We start from the raw sequence: 22,055 nt of genomic DNA on the forward strand, positions 1-22,055 counted from the left end.
TAGATTCTCTTAGGTATCCAGCCTGATACTTCTCAGACACAGGAATTTTCCTGAACAAGATTTAACAAATAAATATACAATGATATAACTGTATACTTAGTGTAAACCATATACAGACTCATCTCACATGAATGCAACAAAAGATTTAATCAGTGCTTATGAGGAGTCCCTTTGCACTCTAAAGGGCTTCTCACATGTGCACTGGCATCTGCAAATTGATGGGGGCCTTAACTTGTGTAGCTGAAATACTTTGTAATTTAATAGTAAAAGTGATAGTAAATTACTTTGTAATTTAATGGGTTATTTTCATACATCAACATTTCAAGACAAAGTCCAAGACTGAACAAGACTGAAATGTCAACATCAATCAAAATATACCAACATTATCCAACTGATACCATAAAATGCATTTGTAATGATTCTGTGAGGTGTCATTGCCAGCAACAAGGGCTGAATTCAAAGCGTGAAGGGTAACTCTTAAAATTAACAACCATCACCAGCTCAAGCCATCACACAGAGTTTCTGGGATTATTACCTTCCTTGGGTGCCGTTATTAGGCAATACTTCCCCACTCACCAATCTTGAGTTTCTGTGGCCAAAAAAAAGGAAAACTATATTGGGGGAAAAGGGAACACAGCGGTATCAAGGAGAGAAAACAAAAACATAATGAAATGAACGATAAGTAAAACACTCCCCCATAGTAATTTTGGCAGGAGCCCATTAACTCCATTCCTCATGCACCAGTGTCCATGTCCAATAGACAATTGTCCCTTTGCCACATCCTCCTTCCCCATTTGCTAAACCCTATTAATGGTTAGGGATCAGTGGTTAGCTGCAGAGGTGCATTTGAGTAGGCCTATCTCCAGTCCCTTGGATATTCTGTCTGTTCCTGTTCTGAGGCTCCAATGTCCTAATCCAGCAATTGCAGTTTCAGTGTCAGGGTAGGAGGGGCCTCATCACATTTACACAGTTCTGCTCCGGTCCTCTGCAGCATCTCCCAACAAGAGTCTTTTCAGTGGTGTAGAATTTGCTGTATACTTCTAGTTCTCCTCCACTAGACTCTTCAGCAAAGTCCTTGCCATGAGGAATACACTACTAGCCACATAGCATGCATGCACATGCGTGCGTGCATGCACACACTCACCCTTGCAATTATGGTGACTCCCAAGGTGTCATTGGAATTCTGGGTAGATAGCTTATATAAATGAAGCTCTCTGCAGTCTTCTTTCCCCCTGTTTACCAGCAGATGGCGCAAAGAGCTCTTTCTCCTCTGAAGGGAACAATGAAGCAGGGATAAATTGGGTTAGATACACGTTTCCAATTTCAGTCCCCCTCTCTTCTGAATAAAGATGGCCAAACCAGTGTGATTTTGTCTGAGAAGTTGTTGTGAAAACATAATTCAGATTTCAAACTTCCCACTATCCAGGAATGTCCAGATTTTGAGATTGAGCTTGCGACCATTTCAACATCAGATAGCTAGGTTTTGTGTTCTGCAAAATCCAAGCCAGGGGTGGAGTCAGACTCATTTCCCAGGTTATCAGTACAGTTAGGTAGAAAATGTTTATCTCCTCCCATTAAAATTTTAGAGATTTAAAAAAAAAAAAAAGTGTTCTCTTTCTGCAATTGGCAGGGATGGGCGGAAGTGGGGGAGGGAGAAGAGACTTTAAAGATTTGTGGGTCATCGTATGACCAACCAGAAAGAAAAAGTTTCTCAGGTCCAGGATGCAATTTCTGGTCAAAACAAGAACCACCTCACCATAGCCAACTGGATAGGCCACTCCCCTGGTTTAGGAGAGACTCAGGTTCAAGTCCTTGCACTACCTGATTTAGACCAGAACCTTGAACCAAGTTCTTCCGCAACTCAGGTGAGTACTTTAATCCCCAGACTACTGGCTAGTGTAGGGTGAGCACTGCTTTTGACCAGAAAATCCAACCTCATCCTGAGAAATCTTTCCTGACAGAGGTGCTGTTGAAACTGAAATTACAGGAATGTTTCAGTTTGTTTTTGGGTTTTTTTTTTTGGTTTTTTTTTTTTTTGGGAGGGGGAAGGAGAGATGAGAGAAGGAGAAGTTTCACTAAAATATTCCTGACCAGCTCTATTTATCAGAGCCCTTTATTTGGCCATGCCAGACTATGGACACTCTGTCTTATTGCCTGTCTTAAAGAAGATCTTTTTTTAAATTAATCCCCTTCAGATTTGTCCTTCCAGATTAGGAGTCTGGCACACAATGTAGTAGTGTGGAGAAACTTGCACTGCTAGTGCTTGTGTTGTCTGCAGATAAAAAACAGGCTTTACTTTCTTCTGCTGTGAATCCAGACTCTTTGAGAAGCACTAATGTCACTTTACAAAAGTAAACACAATCTTTTATTTTCTAGTCTGTTAGTGCTTTAGGATGTAGTTGTATGCACATTTGGTGCAATAATTTAATCATTTTAAGTCTCTGTCAATGATAAATGTGTTAATCTGGTCTGTTAAAGAACTAATAAAGCCACTAGAAAACAATTTCATTTAAACAGAACAGATATTCTTCCCCAAATATACACTTTTAGTAATGGTCACTGAGTCTAAATAAGTAACAAAACCAACAATCATTGGCCAGAGCCAAGGACAGTATCAAATTGTGTTTAATTTAAAATACAATTATCAGATCCTGGCTTAAGAGAAAATTTCCATTTTCTTAAGCAAAGATCTACTCTTTGCCACCATCACAACTCTCCTGTTCTCTGGTCATTCAGCTCACTGGTTCCCCCCACCCTCCACCCCGGGTCACAAGCAGGAAGAGGTTCCTCAAGGAGTCTGGACACAAGTCCAAAACTTGGATCCTGAGCATGTCTGTGATAACCTGCTCCTCCTCTGGTGAACAGCTGACAGACACAGACTCTGGTACTGTTGCTGCCACTTATCCAAAATTTATTCACTCCTTGCTTCTTTTAGACAGAGTTAAAAGGATTTAGTCTTTTCTTCCCAGGACCTGGAAACCTGGAGATACCCTGTTGGTTGTGGTAATTATGTAGCATAATTTTGAGAAACAGCAGGCAGGTGTCGAAAAAAATTTAGTAGCCCATATCAGGCTGAGTCCCAGAGTTCGTGAAAACAAAAGTATCTTGTTTATTATACCAAGAATAAATATAATCTAACATGGAACCGTGTAATGGGCTGTCCACTCACAGCAAGGTGTGTCTGTCTCCTTGGGGCTCAGTCTGGGAATTACGTAGCTCTCCCACCATCAGGCACCCCCTTCTGTCAGTTGCTTGTGCTATGGCCCCTTTCACTCTCCATATCTCAGTGTACCCCCTTTGTGAATAGGCCCTTCTGCCAGGTCACTACGTATCCCCTTCCTTATGGGGTAATACCATCCCACCAGACAAACTGTCCGGATACTGCCTTAGCTGGTCTTCCAGTTCCACTTCTCCAGGTCCTGGGCCACTTTACCAGTGGCTGGAAGGGGAACCTGGGCCTGCCTGCTACTCTGTGTTCCAGCCGAGGTGTGACACTAGCAAGTCAGGTGCCAGCTTATGCCAAGGACCCCATGCCCCACTTGGCTACTGAGAAATACATAGCTGGAATTAGTCTCGTTCACCTGTGTATTAGTAGTGTTAAAATAGATATTAAAGTCTAATTACTAAGCTCACTTTTATAACTCTATTGAATGCAAGCAAGTTGCTGCATGCATTAAGCTCACATAACATCTGCATCCCATACTGTAAAAGTAATATTTGCTTTGTGAGGCTCTCTAGCTGTGGAAGTCTGCAGGCGAAAGAGAGACATTAATTAGTGTGAAATGCTGGTCTGTGACAATAGGAGTTATGTCTGCCCAACAGAGAAAGCCCCTTGACACCAGACAAACTTTTGTGCAACACCAGAGGATAAGAGGCTTTGCTGAGTGCTCTCTTCCCCCTCCACATGAAAAGGAGACATGCAAGTGAATTCCTTGCATCCATCTGATCTGCCAGCTCAGAGAAGACAAAAAGGGAATAAAAATCCTTAACAAGGAGAAACTACCTCTATGCTGCTTGGACTCTTGAGGACTAGGTTTTCTAGCCATAAGAAAGAGATCCACAGCGTTTAGCCTGGGTTTGCACTAAGGGACATATAGTGCTTGTTTATTTTAGACGCTTATTTCACCTTTTGAAACCTAAAACTAACTCAGTGTGGGTGTGCTTACCTTCTTTAACCTTGTAAATAGGAAATAAGTTATTTCTAGTTAACACTTGTAGCCAACCCTGAAGACTTATTATCTTTGGGGTGAGATCTAAGGTGCAATTGACCTGGGGCAAGAGACTAGTCCTTTGGGACTAGGAGTAACCTGAATATTGTGATTTTTGGTGTAAGGGATCATCTATCACAAAGGCAAGTTTACCTCAGTGGCAAGATAGATTGGAGTACCCAAGGGGATAGTCTGACTCCATGTTAAGATTGTTCAGTGCCTGAGGAGTTCACACTTGATATTTGGTGAAATCTAAACACAGAACTCACAACCAATTTGGGGTTTGTGCCCTGCTTCTGAACAGTCTGTCTGAACATTGGTACTCATGCTCCTGAGCAGGATGTCTTGACACCAGATACCCTATGACTAGCAACCTAGGTCTGCTCAGTCTCAGACCCTGTTGCTGTTTCCCTTGGCTCCTTTTTACAGCACCTGTCTAGCTCCTTCCCATCTCTGGCTTTACCCACCAAACTTCCTCTACTCCATGTGGTTACTTCACTCTTTTTAGCCTCTTGCCGGACTCTGTAGTGCAGGACAAGATCCCAGGGTTTAATCTCCTCCTGTGTTGGCATGAATAGGAAAGGATATAAACATGTGCTTAAATGTTTTCCTGAATCATGGCCAATATCCTTTTTATATATTGATCAGGAACAAAAGAAAAAAAAACACATCCAGCAATTATACTAGAAATGTGGTTGTATTCTTGAAAGTGGCTGTGTAAAAATGACATTGAGAGGTTTCATGTTTTGGAGAAAAAACAAAAAAACCCGAGTGTACTTTAGCCACTAACGAAAGCAAACCATGATTGAGTAGGCCCTGGGAGCAGAGCTGATAAGGAAGGGAGTATCATTTCCTGAAGTCACTTTTCAAAATAGAACATTTCAGTATATTCTGGTCTTGTTTGCCAAATAATTTTTGGCTTCAATGATGAAAAAATTTAGAAGACATAAGAAAAGATTTCTCCTTGCCTCACTCCTGCTCTCTTGAATTACATGTTACATGTATCCTTGACATGGGGGAAGGGGAAAAAGCAAGAATCTTTTGTTAAAATACATCCATGTCTTATGGAGAATTGATTAGGACTAAATATATAGTCTTATGGAGCAGTTGTTGTATGCAGTTCATTGATATGTACATGTCTGTACACATAAGACAGGTTACTATTTTTTAAATAAAAGTAGGTAAAGACTTTAGTCCTTACATTTCATGTATACCACCTGATCTATATGAAGGGACAATGCATTCACTAGACATGCATCTCTTGTTTCAGGCAACATGACATTCTCAAGGTAATTTTAGAGAGGTACCATGGTTTAGAGCTTAGGACACTGATCTGGGAAACAAGAAAACTGGGTTCTAATCCTGGCTCTGCTACCTGTATACTATGCACATTGGGCAACTCACTTCATCTGTCTCGATTTCCCCTCTCATAGTTTGGTCTAGTCTGCACTTAAAATTTAGATCAACCTGGCTACATGAGAGGTGTGAGAAAAAGAATTTACATCCCAGAGGGCCATGATTAAGCCGGCCTAACCCCTGGCGTAGACACAGTTAGGTCTACAGAAGAATTCTTCTACTTCCCTGGGTGGTAGTTAGATTGATGGATTACGTACATTGATGGAAAAGCCACTTTGGTCTATGTAGGAAATGTCCACACTAGGGCACTGCAGCTGTGCCACTGTAGCACTCACGGCATAGACATAACCTTAGTCTATTTAGATTAAAAATGCTTTGGGACAGGGACTCTCTCATGCTGCTTGTGTGCACAGTACCTAGCACTATGGAGCCCTGGATCTCAGTTGGAGCTTCAAGGCATTACCGTAATTATAATCTTTTGTTCAATAAATTGAGCGCCTGCTCTGACAGATCTATTTTGGGGGGAAGAGAGGAAGAGGGTACAATGCTCATTTGAAAGCTAAATCAAGTTTGTTCTCACTTTATGATATCAGAGTGGTTACCCTGAATGTCACCAGTTTTCCTGAGATCAGTATCTAACCCTAAGACTCTTAAGTCCAAATTTTCCTCAGAGTTTTCCATTTGTTGGAGGAAGAATATTACTACACATGTGGGGGGTCAAGACACTCAGGTTTGTTCATTCAAACCTTTATTTGAACTCCAAGCCTGTCCTTGTGTTTATAGTTACTATAAAAGCAACAAATGAAAGATATTCCACCCCCAAAAAACCAAAAATGAATTACCTTCTCCTGCAGCATAAATGGGTCACACTGGATTTCTCCTATGACGTTCCAACCATGCCTTACACTCTAGCACCTTTCCACATTACATGACCATCCACCCAACATTAAGCATTGTGTCTTAGATAACCCATATAATACATTTGCACCAGCTTCAGTTCACATGACATGAAAATAGTGGACAGCAAAAGTTATCATGTCTCTTTACCAATTGGTTTATTTACTTTGATCATATCACTCAGTGTAAGGACTTTCCTGTTCTCCCCCTTCCACCCCAAATACAGGGACATTTTTCCCAGTACCTTTTATTTTACCAGTATTTTATTGTACTGATCAGCTTCCTCTTACCTATGCCCTTCAACCCAGTACATTCTATGAACCAAACATTGCCTTCTCTTACACAACAACTGTAAGCATTATTAAGCAAGTCCACATAAGGCCAAATTTGCAACGCAACACTCATCTCAAACAAAGGCTAGCCTGAAGCCAGTTAGCTTACTTTGCTCTTAGTATCACCCTGGCCTGTCCAAACTCATTCACTATACATGACCCACGCTTATGATATTACTAGCACTCTAGACTCAGCAACCAAAAGGTTGCCTCCTATCTTGAGGGCGACTACCTATGCCCGTCCAATCCTAGGGAAAAGCTCAGATCACTTGATATATTGGTTTTATTAAGCATACCTGCCTCTTTGACAGGTCATCTATCACATACACCATGCATGGCTTTCCTAGGCTCACATACCTCAGACAGATACAGGGGCTCATCTGGACACAGTTTTGCAAGATGAAATATTATTTTCACATGACAATGCTCATGAGCCTAGAATCTGCACAATTCAATCAAATTATATTAACAGAATTGTTTAAAATGTATTAAAAATCCCATAATATAGATTACACTCCACTGAGTTATACATTGAAGATTTAGCAGCTGAGGACTACAATGCCCCAAAAGATACTCTGTACATTCAAAAATATAGGAAAATAAATACTGTTATGGAAAAGAGAACCAAAGATGAAAACAGTGAGTTACATGTAGGCATGTAAATTGTGAGAGTATGATTTCAGCCCTGCAGACATTCAATCTTGAGAAATAATTTTAACATTACAAGATAAAGATGTTAAAGGAAATACCAATATTTTGTTATAGAAATGAGAATATTCAGGGTTAAAATAGACCAAAATTTCTTTTCATCACTGAATGGGAAGCTCAGCAAAATTCACATGGCGTGTCTTCCTGCATCTTTGTGGGAGTTCTGTTTCTCATGATTAGCTGCTGCTGGATTTAATGTGCTGAATCTATTATACCCTTGACGGCCTGATTAACAAGTCATTTTTGTTTCCTCTGTGAAAGTACTGTTTTATATTGTTGTTCTAATTAACTATTTTAGACCATGGAGCACGTTCCTGCACTATCCTAAAGGAGAACAAAAAAAGAACTTGCTATGTTAAATATACACTAAAATAATGCAAACAAATGGCATTTGCATGGCACAAATAGTTTTGTGTCATATAGCCTCTAACTCTTCCTTTAGACTCTCTTTAAAACCTACTTCTTGCATGAAGACTTCCAATGCTGATCCCCTGACAGGCTATCTGTCATCCTGATGCTTGATCTGTAGTAATTTCTCTCCATATAAGTTTATAATCTTTTAAAGGCAAGGAATCTCCTCTTCTAGGGGTTATTAAAAAGATGGTATTACAGTACTGAACAAAGGCCCCAACCACGGGTGGGGACTCGTGCTTGGGGCAGGAACAGTCCATCACCTAAGAGCTTACAGCCTAAAACCAAACAAATAGAAGCACAAAAAGATGGACTAATTTGCACAAGGTCAGTGGCTGAGCTTGGAATAGGCTCCAGGTCTCCTGACTCCCAGTTCAGAGCATTATTACCTAGGCCACATTGCCTACCTTAAGTTAGAAGCATTTATATGAATCACAACTAGAGCTAGTTGGGAAATGGTTTTACATCCCATGAAACGTTTTGAGATTTCAAATGTTCTCATTCCATACCAGGACAAATCTGAGCTTTTTTGACTTTTTTCCCCCCTCCCATAAAAAGCCAAAGAAAAAGTACATTCCGACCTCAAGATAGCCTATGGCCCAGTAGTTAGAGCACCCTGAAAGAGACCCAGATTCAACTCCCTGCCCTGCCTGATTCCCTCCCTCCTTCTCTTGCCCCCCCCCCACACCAAAATATTAAAATTCCATCTTGAACCTAAGAAAGTTTTATAAAGCTGATAAGTGTCCACACAAAGGTGTTTTGATGGAATTTTCTGATGAAAAACTAAAAAACCAACCAACCCTGACCAGCAATCACACAAAAACACTACATTAAGAGAAGATTAAGGTTGCAAAGTCAAGCACACGAAAAAGTTAAGAAATGTTATAATTAAGGTTGCTTATGCAACCTTAATTTGGCCCCTTTGCATATATACATTATAATACAGCCTTTAATTACATGATCACACTATTTTGCAGAGCCCAGAACTTGTTGGAAGGCAAAGACATGGGCACTTGAACTCCTCCTTTCTACAGGAGAAACTGATGACAGCCTTCCAGGTGGGCAGCCAGGAAGCCAAAAGATTCTTTTTTGGTTCTCCCCAAAATGGAATTTTCCTTGAAAAACATTTTCCATAAAAGTATTTTTGATATTTTGTCCCATTTCTGGACAATCTATTTTTCAAAAAAATGTTCACAGAAAGCTCTCTGTTTTCTGGCCAGATCTAGTTATAAAGTACTGGAAAGGCAACATGTTGGGAAACCATAACACCTGGCACTACTGGTCCTTCCATAATATTAAGGAGGGATGTCCATTCCTCTTATCATATACCAAAATCATCAGACAGTGTCTCAAATCAGATCAATGAACTTCCAGACTAACTTATACTACAGTGTCTTGCTGCAGTTCTAAAATGTGGTTTACTCAAGTGTGTTAACATATAGCCTCTGTTTACGGCCTTCTGTGCTGTTACCGTTCAGTAATTCAGAGGGAGTTCTCAGCAAAATTTAGCAATGGACAAGTGACTTGCTTAAAGACAAACATGTACATAAATGACACTGCAACTCAAAGAGTTTCCATTAAAGTAAACCAGTATGCCACATGTGCATGTAATGACAAGATCTGGCCTACTGTCTGAAATGTGCTTCAGAATCTTTTTGAATGAAAGGGACTCTGTTAAGATTATTATTTTTGTGATTAGACTGGAATGAATTGATATCACTTGTTTGCAGACAAGTTTATTTAATTTTATCTTTAGTTTAGGATGGCTGTCATTTCCGCCTTCCTGCCCCTGCCCAAAAGCTTCTTATTGTGTATGAGACAGACCAGTACACTATCTGCCCAGCCATCTTGCTCACAGGGTTTTTATTGGGTTCAGTTTAAAGAGGCTGCTAACCTTTTTGCAAAAAGTAAGTTAAATTTCCCTTTGTAGGGTGGAAAAAGCTTATTTCCTTTTTGATATTTGTTCTTTTGTTCCACTCTGGCACGGTTACTGACCAACTCATTTTAAAATTATCCTTTCAAGAGCCAACCCAACACCCTCTGAAGTCAAGAAAATTCTTCTCGTTGTCTACACTCTGTGTTGGATCAGATCCTGAGTGCTCAGTGGTTTTTGCAAATACATTCTTAACTTAAGGCTTTGTCTCTCTCTTTGTCTAGGGACAGGGCCAACCAAAAAGACCAACAAAATTTTAGTTAAGTACCCTTATGCAAACAGAGCTAGTGTAATGTGTTATGCAGTTTCTCCATCAGAAATTAAGACTACCCACAGTACCCTCTCCCAGTTTCCTTTTATTCTTTGGTGTATTGGTCAGTAAAGGAATAGATGACTAACTGTGCCTTGTGCTTTGAGGTACTTGAGACATTGTTCTCTGTCCTGGAATCTGGGAAAGGTTACCATAAGAAATAGGGGTGGCTGTTCTTTACTTCTAGGGTTTTCATTTTGTTACCGTTTTCTTCTTCCTCCGTAGAAGGGAGGTACACAAATAAGATTGTGATGAAGAGGAATGGACACTGATCTTTTAGGCCCACATACAAGCAGCAAGAAACCTTGATTTTTTTTTTTTTTTTTTTTTGCAGCTTTTAGTGGGACCAAGAAAGAAGGCGGTGGCTGAGATTTTCAAAGAGCCATGCACCCAGATAATGGTAATTGTGTGGTTAAATCCCTTAGTCAGTTCTGAAAAATCTCAAGCTATGGTTTTTGTCTCACTAAATACTGCAGATTTTGTTTTCAGCCATTTCAATGGAAGATTGTCCTGTGTCCAGTTTAGTATTGATGGTGGCAATAGAATTATTAGTTTTGATCTGAGCTGCAAGCTCTTCTCTACAACTTATTTTTATTGGACTTTTGCAATGTTGGTTAAGCCACAGCATGGTTCCTGGTCATCTCTTGCTGCAACGGCACCCTGGAATGTTCTCTCTCTCTATTAGTCCCAGTGACTCTTTCTAGATATATCAAGAACACTGGATCTCCCGATTGCTTTGTGTTGGTTTTGTTTTTGCTTCCAGATTTGTGACTTTTCTTCAGGAGGGTGAAATAGTTCTAATTTAATGTTTCTAATTATTCTAATGGCTTTTGAGACTACACAGATAAGCTATTCATCTTAACTATATTGTAAAGTGTATATATGATAGCATCAGAGGCATGGGAGCGCGATGTGTAAGGCCCAGGAAGGCTTACCCTTCCCTGACAGCCCAGTGTGGCTCCCCCCCCCCCTCCTGCTACATCCCAGTCACATGGGCCTGGCAGCGGTGTGATAGTCTACCTCAGCCGACTGCCTCTTTGCTGAAGCAGACAGGCAGGAGCTGGGATGCAGGCAGTCCGCACTTTGGCAGTGGGGGTGGGCCAGCCACCAGCCAGCTAAGTTGGCGCTGTGGGGCCCGGGTGTGCGGCTGGGGGTTCTCCAGGGGCTGGAGTGGACTGGCCAGCCCGAAACCAGGTTGGGTCGGCTCTGGTGCTAGCTGGGATGGCAGCGCTCTGGGAGTGAGGGGAGGATGGGCTGGTGTTTGGACAGGGTGGCTGGGGCATGGGCTGGCCAGCCTGGGACCAAGGTAGGTTGGGGCAGTGCTGGGCATGGGTTCTGGGTGCGCTCAGGAAGCTCAGCACTGGTGCTGGGGTGCTCTGGCACTGACTTGGCCCCCCTGGCCAGCCTGGTGCTTTGTCCACCAGGGGGGAAGGAGGAAGCCTCTGACAGGATAGAGGTTGAAAGGGGCAGGGCTTCAGGCAGAAGGGGCGGGGCTGGAGGCTAGCCTCCCCAAATGGGGGGTTCATGAACTGCCCATGATCAGAGGTATCCAAATAAAGGATCCAACAATACTTTTAAAAGCAGCCAGAGCCCCCATGTAAGAATCGCTGATCTCCTCTGGAGCTATGGGCAGCTCTACACCAAGACCATTTTCACTTTCTATTTCCCCTGCCCCTTAAACCACATTTACCTGCAACCCAGCTACCAGGAGAAGGGAAGCACATTATAATACCCAACTCTTGTGAATACATAAAGTGTTTTGGGAAATATAAGTTTAAAAAAAAAAAGCAAGCTTATTTAACAAATACATTGTAAATCTAAACATATTAGCATAACCCTGACAATAGTAACTATTCAAGAGAAATTAAATAGTTCTGCCACAGAACAACATTTAGGCAATAGACAATTCAATCATTTCAGTTCAGTTGCTTTCAGCACTTTCAGAAAGTCTCTTTGCTGTTTAGACAAATCAATAGTTTTTCCAGTCATAATCATAAAACAAAAAACTAGTTATGATCCTTAGAAAGATGTATGATGCAGAAGACTCTTGACATATTTCATCTTATTCTCTTTGATAGAAGAAGAGACTAAATGTGATTTAGGGGACAGGTATTATTGCAATACTTTTAAGAGAACATCTATGAACAAAACAAATGCAGAAAATACCAACCAAATAAACTCTGTCCTTAAAAGGTACTAATTTACTTCTCCAGAAGTGTGTAGCTTTGGCTACCCAACATAATGTACCTTTACGCAGAAGTTGCTTCTCCAAACTTGCTGCATAACGCAGTACAGAACAAAACACTTGATAAAGTGACAGTTCTGACGGGTTGGGTGAAGACTAGAGTCAAAAACCACAGTGATAAGGACTACATAAGAACCTATAATGATTAAATCAATAGGATCAGAAACTACAGAAAAAACAAACAAAAAACCATAAGCTTTGGGTGTAACTTCTTCAAAAGTGACTGCAAACACTGGAAACCTCTAGTACCCTCCCCAGTAGTTTGTTTGAAGTAAAATATTCAAGTCTACAATATTCCTTTCTTTACTAAGGAAAACAATGTTACAGCTAGAAACCCAACTCTATAAAAGCTCATATCTTACTAGTGCGGATACTGGTAGAAACATCAGATTTTGTCACTTGATTGTGTCATCATATTTACAGCTTACCTTCAAGCTGATCTACTATTTCTTAATCCTTATTCATTATCCTACATTTATAAGTCTCTTACAATCCTGCATAATATATAGTTTACCACAATGGGCATCTGATTTACAGTTCAAACACTATTAATTGTAGGGGTCCTCTCATTGTTAAATCGTATCTCCATTTTCCTTGTAGAAAACTGAAGCCAAAAGCAGTAAGCAGTCACAGGACAATTGATGTCTGATCTGTACTCTCTTTGTCAGTATAAATCATTGTTTCTTGGTAATTGTACAGTGAACATTTCCTTGATACAGTAGATGTTTTACTACCAATCCATTTTGCACTTGAGCCAGCTAATTGGTCTTCACAGTTAAGTCAGTTAACATCAGTGGAATAGTCAAAGAGATCCTTTTCACTCAAGTGTGGAACAGCAGTTTCTAATGTCTACAGATAAATGAGGATTTAGGACAGTATCGCTTAATCTTAGAAAACAAATATCAAAATGCCACACACACAAAAATAGTCCATGAATTTTTCCAGAACCGATTTTGTTTAATTTGTGAGCAAAGTAGTTCAGAAGTTCATAACCTCAGACCATCTCAATGACTGCCAAAAACCTTCTTTTTTAAAATAAAAACTCAGGGCACTGTATCAGACAGTATCTCATATACTTAACATAGCAAATTAGTGACACTGAACTGAAAATACGCAAGAAAAAACATTGAATCAATTATCTTTAGTGTGCAACTTTCCAGAAATAGTTTTCACAATCCCTATTTATAACTTGTCACAGATCCAGACAGGTGTCCAAGCTGCCAATACAGCAGACTGCTCTGAGGGGCATCCAAACCTCTGTGTCCCTGGATCCCCAGGGGGTTTAAGTCTCCATAGCATGAATGGAGTCCAGCTACTGGCCCCAATCTTGGGATCCCTAGACACATTTGCAGGGTGCATGCCCTTGGACTAGCACTTGGTCCAAAGATCTGAAGCCCTATGTTCAGCTGCTTAGTTTCATGTGGACACAGGGCTTAGCCTTCAGACTCCTGTGTACTAAAACTCCCCCTCAAAACATGAGCCTTTTGGTTTATAGTTTGTTTCTTTCAGGAGGCTCATGGTCATTGTAAAGTGTTTAACAGAATCAGTGAAGAGTCACTATGTGATTAAGTAAAGGGGCAAGCGTTACACAAAGCACATTAGCGAGTAGAAATCATACAGAAGACAACCAACATTCTAACCTTAAGGCCCCTCACTAGCTCACACTTCCCTTGGGGTGACCATATGGGCTGAGAAAGGCAGGCAGCGTATCCCTTGACTCTTGTAGGCTGTTACATGAAGAGGGAGAAGCCACTTAACAAGTAGGACCTATAGGCTTCAGAGATGTTAGCCCTGTTGCACTATGCCTGTACACAGACTGTGGTAGGGAGACCCTACCACAAAGAAATTACATTCTAAATGGACAAGAAAATCAAAAGGTGGGAGAAAGGAAGTATTATTCCTACTTTATAGAGAGAGAACTCAAGCACAGAGATTATGGTTATGGATGTGAATTTCTACCAAAATAGTTAAATGAGTCCACAGCCACCGGGTGCGGACATATTATATCTGTATAAAGGTACTTAATCTGATATAGTTTATTTCCATAAGGGACAGAGGAAGTTGCATCATAATAAGCACCATTATACCAATACAGCTGCACTAGGTATTGTACCAATTTAAGCTATACCAAAAGAGTTACTGCAGTACAGTTTTTGTGTAGACAAGCCCTAAGGGTCAGATTTATAAAGGCTTTTAGGCACCTAAAGAAAATGCAACAAAAATACAAAAGACTGCTACGCAGATATTATACAGGTCAATAACATACACAATAGAAAGCATTTTCAAGAAACATTTGAAAGCAATTCTAAACAAAGATTAGACTAAAATAAACTTCTCTGCACACAACTGATATCTATCTGGTCCAGTCTAATCACAAAAATAATCATCCTAACAGAGTCCCTTTCATCCAAAAAGGATTCTGAAGCACATTTCAGACTGTGGACCAAATCTTGTCATTAGATGTACATGTGGAGTTCCAGTTTACTTTAATGCAAACTATTTGTGAGTTCCAGACACAAACTCCAGTTCAGCAAGGCACTTAAACACACATTTAACTGTAGTACAAGTTAGTCTGGAAGTTCATTGATCTGGGACATTGTCTGAGGATCCGTGGCATTCAGTTTTGTGCTTTAATTGATGCTCTACGGGATTTTAATCCAGCTGCAGAGAGAAGCTAGGACTGTCATACCAACTGACTAGGTAGGTTCACATGTGGGCAGGGCCTTTTTAGCAATGGCTCTTAGTTCTGGAATTTACCCACTGCCCTCACAGACAGCCCCTTTCCACAGTTGGATTTGTAAGCAGGAGATCATTTCTTGAGCCAACACATATCAGTCTTTTTGGCTGATTGACAGAGTGGAAGCTGCTCCTCAAATCAGCTGAACCAGCACTTTTAAGTTACAGGTTTTAGCTACACAGAGTTTGTGTATATACAAAAGGAAAGAAAAGATTGTATATCTTGTATATTCAAACACAAACTTTGCCTTCTACAGCATTTTTCATACTCTGTCAGTGAAATAGTGTCAACATTTTGCACAATAGAGGCCCAGTCCTGACCCTGGATGAGTGCAAGTTTCTCCCACTGAAATAGTTAAATCTGCATGCACATCCCATGGCAGAATTTTCTAGCTAAAGACATAGGTTATTAGATTTTTGGACATTTGAAACTGCATATTCATATTTCCACAGATTTTGTCATTGGGGTTTAATTTAAACTGTACATGGGTCTGTTTTAGACAAAGTTTTAGAAGATTTGCTTGGTCTTTGAGTGTAATGTAAGTTTCAGATGAAAGAATGTATTAGCATAGAAAGGAAGCTGAATAGCCTTTGGTATTTGAAAAGTGGAATGGACATCCCCCCTTCTTATTTTGGGGGGGGGGTGGCGGGACCAGTAGCATCATCTATTAAGGCTTCCCAACACTTCCCATTAAAAGACCCTGGTTTTCAGTTCCTTATAACTTTGCCAAATGTTAACTGTTTGGGCTGGAATTTTCCATGACAGTTGTCTGCCTCAGCTTGGATGTTTTTAGAAAGTTTTAACCAAAATGGGTTCAGTAGTTGTGAAGAATGAAGCTTAGGAAAATTACATTGTTTTTCCTCATGTTAAAAAAAAAAAAAAAAAATCTGGTGACTGTTTCTTTGAGAAGCTCTAGCATGTGCAGGCTTTGGACCAGGAACCTGAAATTTGGCCTTGTGTGTTAAGGATGTGCTTTTTGCCATCCCCATGAACATCCTCCCAACTTTGGCCAAGTTATACGCCTTTGGAAGAGAAAACAAAGCAAAACAAAAATCACATATCACAAGTGCTCAGTATACATGCTAGAATTGCACAGCTTAATTCTCTGAAGCTTCTGTGCAAAGTGAGCATGCTCCAGCCTGGAGCTGTGTAGGACTTTCCCTGCAGTTTCAATTACTGACTGCTCTGGGTGTTCTTAATGCACCCCCTGCTAGGCCAAGACAGGCTAAAGGAAGAAGAATCAAATGCAGAGGGGACAAAAGCCAGACCTGAGAGGTTGGAGGGGGAAAGACTAGGGCTTGATCTACTCTAGCAACTTTTGTTGGTATAACTATGTCACTCAGGGATTTGGAAAATCCACACTCCTGAATGACACAGTTATACTGACCTAACTCCTGGTGCAGACAGCATTATGTCAACTGGAGAGTTTCTAAGGTCAGCACAGCTACTGCCTCTCAGGGAGGTGGAGTACCTACACCAACAGGAGGAACACTCCTGGTGACATAGGTAGCGTATTTACTGAAATGCTACAGCTGCATCGGTGCAGCTGCAGCATTTTAGTGTAGACAAGCCCTAGGACTGTAGGCTGATGGTAGAGGAAGGGAACAAGGAGACTGGAACTGGGGCTGAGAGACTGGGAACCATCAGGGCTGGGGAAAGAAGGTAGTGGATAGGACAAACCAATAAGAACTGGCTGCCTGAGGAGAAATGGGCTGGGCAACAGCTTGTGATCATGTAATTAAAGTAAGTACTCGATCATAATTCATATACACACAAGCGTGTGGGGCAAGTTAAGTTTGCCCAGGAAACCTAAATACTGGCATTTCCTAATCTGAGTGCTTTACTTTGCAACCTTAAATGTTCTATTAACATAGTTTGTGTGTATGTTTATTATATATAAAAAATAATGGAGGTGCCAGTCATGACTCCACAGTTAAGGCTGAATTCAGTTTTGCACTTAAAGCAAGGATTCAGCCTCTTAGTTATGAATTACAAATATAGCATATCCTCCCCAAATTTACAGCTCTTATTCCAAGTACAGAATTAATTTCTTGAGTATTTACAAGAAAATCCATTAGTTTAAATGAACTAGCATCTGTCAGTCTACTTTCTTTTGAATATTAATAACAGACCTTCCAAATGTTCTGTAAAATTAAAATTAATTGAAATCTTGTGCGTAGGCTATGGCTGAAAAAATAGGTTGTAATTTACTTCTGTTAATAATTGAATTAAATTGTTAATATGATTATATTGGCTACCAACAGGTCAGGACAACAGGTCGTGTAACTAAAAAGGGGTATTGTGACATCAGAGATAACTCATCCAATCACAAGCCTTTATCTACAGGTAATCTTCATTCAACAACTATTGTCAGTGATATGAGGGAGATAGGACACATGCTGAGAGACTCCATTGGTTGTTTGCTTTTCAAGGCTTCTGGGGCCACATACTGGCTTGGGCATCAATGTTTGAAAGGCTCCCCATGGCACTTTTTTTTAAAAAGTATAAGTTAATAGTGGCTATCTTGAAATTTCATATAGTAGCTTTTTCTCCTTGGGTTTCTCATTCAGTGTCTGTGTATGAGATTTTTTAAAAACAAATAAATTCCTACACACACAAAATATGGTAAAATGTAGTTATGGTTGAAAGCACAGATCAGTAGCTTAAAGGTAAAAAACAAAAACACACACTACATGGAAACTGTAATTTTCCCAAAGCCAAGTGTTATAGCTATATATAGCCGTGTGGGTGTGGCCAAGTGTATATAGTTATAAGCCCAGGAAATTCAGATTTAAAGTTACACTGAAAAGAAATCCAAACATGCTGAAGTTCGGAAATGCTGAGGTAAGGCACCCAAACAACCTGTGCACGGCTCTCTAGGGACACTAAGCAGGAGGCAAAAAGGGAAAGAGAGAGAGTCTAATGTGTAAAAAAAAAAAAAAAAAAAAAAACCCCAAACAGTTCAATTTTATTTGGGACCACAAGCAATAAAATGCCTCAATCATAATTGCATGGTATAACTATACAGCAGTTAAGGTTTTTCATCCCTTCATGTGAATGGCTCAGAAATTAACCCTCCTCATTTCACTGAAGACAAAAAATATCACTCTCTCATGCCTTTCCCAAATATTTGGGCTCTGCAACCTATGGCTAATCCAATCAACATCTGGGGGAGATGTCAGCTTGCATCTGGCAAACTATGTAGAAAAGGGCTACAATTATATAATTCTGATTTTACAACAATCCATCTTGCATAAAATTCCAAATATGAATAGAAACGTTAGGAGCCCTGGTGCCACCTTCACACACATTTTATATGAATGTAATCTCATGTACTTCCCTAGAGTTATTTGAGATTCACACCAGTGAAAGTGTAAGAAGAGTGAGGTCCAACCTCTCTACACTTAGCAAGCCAGTAGCTAATCTTTTGATGATAGAATTAGAACTTGTTCCAATGGCTGGAAAATTGTACAGTTAAAGAATTCAAGTGTTTAAACCTTTGTACCAATAAGATATTACTGCTATTAGAGGTAGTCCCAGCCCACAGAGAAAATACTTGTTCTGAGTCTCCCTTTCCTGCCAGGTTTGAGCATGAATTCAATCCCTATACTCACTATTGTCTAAATCAGAAAGAAAGTTGAGACACCAGAAGGAGCATTTCAGCTCTGTGCTCTGATGCCATCCTATCACCACAAAGCCCACCAGTGTGCCCAAGTGAGAGATGAACACTAGTTCCTCTCCAGAAGGAATTGTTCAGTGTCCACATTAGGAACAGAGCAGCTGGGTGCAGTTTCCTGACCACGGAGGCATGAGGAGAAAAATAAATACTGTAACAGATTCAAGAGGTTGTCTGAGCAGAGATATAGTAAGTGTCCTTTCCTGGGCTGTGCAACTGACATGGGATCTCAGTGAAAGACAAAACTGTATGTAGGTATCTGAACAAGGGAACTAGATAGGCTTGCTGATTTAGGGATTTCCCCAATGAAGGTTTGTCCCACTTCTGAGTGCTGGGGACACAGCAACAGGATCAACACCAGGACATGGCATGATAGTCACTGTAGAACTCCCAAATCCACAGATTTCCAGAATAGGAGTAAACAACCTTACTCAGAACTGATTATACTCAAAACACTAAACAAGACCACAAGAGAATACACTAACAGTGAGGGGGGAAGATCAGAAATCAAATCAAGCATTATCACTACAGACCCTTAACTACAACACTGTCAGTAGTAGATCCTTCACGGCAATGAGATATGAAAAACAAAGCAAAGCTACACAAAATAAAGACTTAGTGATCAGACTGAAAAGAGAAAAAGGAGGATTCAACACACACTGGAAACCTGTGAGATGAATAATTGTGCAATTAAACGCTAGAGGAGAAGCCAAAGGACACTGTAAAAAGAGCACCTCAGCTCTGGGTTGTCATCCTCATCACAGTAAAGCATGGGCAGAGGTTAGCACAGTACCTGAATGAGAGATGAATTGATGAGTCCCTTCTGGAAAGGCAGCCCACTCTTCAACACAGAGGGGTCAAACAATGCCATTTCCTTTGATGGCCTATTAGGTTCACTATCCCAACTCATCGACTAGCCCATACTCATCTGATGGGGGTAGCTGGAAGGATACTGCCAGTGAAGACCCTGCAGTAGAAAAGCAGCTGTAGAGGTCCTGTCCCTGGTTTTTATTGAGACATTTTAATGGCATGGTGAAGGATGTGTGAGGGTTTAATTTCTCTCACAAAGAGCTGGATACTTTTGAACACTTACTGTAGAAGTGGTACTCATGGTTCCATAGTTAACGGTGACAAAACAGGGATTCGACCACTTTGTCTACTTAAGAATAAACCATATTCACCCAAACATTGAAGCTCCTACACTTTAAGTAGAGAATGAATTTTATGAGAATTGGTTAAGGAACTAAAATTTTTAAAATGGGACCATAAGAAATTTAGCATCCAGTGTCACATGGCTTTTTGTCCCAAATTTTCTTAATGACAGAATAAACAGACTTCAAACTTCCCTTACAGTTAAAATTCAGTGCAGTTGTGTGCACTAACTACATTTGAAAACTTTTCAAAGGATTAATATTCATTTTCACATCATTCTTCAAAAGTGAAAGTTTCCTCTTCATTAGAGTCTGACAAAAGTGTTCTACCATAGAGAATACCACGAAAACCTCCCCTCTTGGAAAATGGCTGCAATGTCCCTTTGAGAACAATGGAACTGAGGTCATTACTCAGCCACAGTCAGGTGATCATTTTGGGAAGAGCACCTCTCTCATTGTTTTTAATAAGGTTGAGGCTACAGGGCTGCTCTTAAATAAAGATAGCTGCTGGCTTCATTCTTTGGAAAAAATGGAAGTAGTGGCAATTTTGAAAAAGGACACCTTAACAAAGGCTGGCTGTGACCTGGAATAATTGCAAAATTCTCTTAGCCTGAAGTGCAGACACTGCAGAGGACTGTTTAACTTGAAACAAAAGTGGTTTCCCTTTGAATTTTGAAACACTTTAAAGACAATCCTGTTTCTCTTGACGTTTTTTAGTTTTTGAGTTTTTTTAAACTACCTTATTTATTTGAAGAAAAAAAAAAAAAAACCAACCCTAAAATTTGGGCTGAAGTCAAGATGACCATGTCCTTTAAACATGTTTGGTTAATTACTGCCTTCCACTTCACTTTGACTTTTTTTAAAAAACATTTATGTTTCAGAAATTACAGATTTCAAATTACCCTTTCTATATCACTGAAAAGAGGGGGAAAAGATTTGGGAAAAAATCTGGCCTGTATAAACACAAAGGTTGATTTACAAAACAAAACACCACAACAAGAAAGAGACAAAGTTCCTCAGTTAGAAAAGTTAATATATCACTAGCTAGAAAGAATTAACACTATTCAGGGATTTTCATCAGCTGATAAAACAGCAAAAGATATAGCATTAAAACCAGCAACATACTTAACATTCAGTATATTTACTAACTGCAACAAACCACCCTCCAAGTCTCCTCATTTTAAGCAATTTTATGCACTAGATGTCAAGAGTTACAATCTAACTGAAATCATCTCTGTTCTGAAAGGTCTGATTTATTAATATTGTGGCATGAATCAAAAACTCAGCTAACACAACTCCTCCAGATCTAAAATATTGCAAAATAGTTAAGCATATCCACTCTAAAAATATCTCAGAACCTAATAACTCTAAAAACTCAAGACCCAATAAAATAAATATCAATGACTTACTCTGAGTTGACAGTTTTTGTTCATATAATTCTGAAAGCGCAGCAAGTTTCAGCTAAGACTTCTTCAGAAAGGAGTTACCACCATCTATGGGTTGGAACTGCATATCCAGCTGTCATACACCATAAGAAGATATAGATTTATCTCTTACTTAGCATTAATTGATTCCAGGTGTTACTTCCCAGGATAGGTGGTAATTCTAACATCACCGATGTCCTGCAGCTTTGGCAGGTGGCTAAATAGTGCCTGTGAGGGTATGTTTGCTTTCAACACTGTGTATTTGCAGCTAATTCTTCAAATGTCTTTTCCAGATGAAGCACTTACATTTGCTGGTGTTGTTCCTTAGAATAAGAACTGTGGAGCTGTCTATAGCTGTGCTATAAAGGGTTAATCTTCAGTAAGAAGTTGCCATTTGCAGGAATCAGCTGCAGAATCTGATACAAGGAATACACCCAGGCTAGATTACAGCAATGTCAATGCCTTGCGGGAAACTAGGAGTTTAAATCCCATTTGCAAAAGAGATTTAGGTTGCTAAGTCTTACTGAATGTTATTTTTAAAATGTTACCCCACAATTACTGATAATACACTAAGTGCTCATTTTAAATCCCCTTGAAACAACCATTAGTGTTTGTGATAGTTTTCTGTATGCTTTTAGAGTACAAAAATGACAGAAACCTGTTAGTA

The 22,055-nt window shown here is 40.0% G+C and overlaps 1 long non-coding RNA gene across 1 annotated transcript; it reads right to left on the minus strand.

Annotated features, from left to right (window-relative positions):
• Positions 1 to 381: 381 nt before the first annotated feature.
• Positions 382 to 21,465, minus strand: LOC137141432 (uncharacterized). Its single transcript, XR_010916630.1, has 3 exons — positions 21,374 to 21,465; positions 1,145 to 1,270; positions 382 to 589 (listed from the first exon to the last, which is right to left on the minus strand). It is a non-coding gene; the product is annotated as an uncharacterized lncRNA (long non-coding RNA).
• Positions 21,466 to 22,055: the final 590 nt, after the last annotated feature.

The sequence above is a fragment of the Emydura macquarii genome, unplaced genomic scaffold (assembly GCF_026122565.2).
Source record: "Emydura macquarii macquarii isolate MOO-44397 ecotype Brisbane River unplaced genomic scaffold, CSIRO-AGI_Emac_v2 contig_3062, whole genome shotgun sequence".
Taxonomy (NCBI): domain Eukaryota; kingdom Metazoa; phylum Chordata; order Testudines; family Chelidae; genus Emydura; species Emydura macquarii.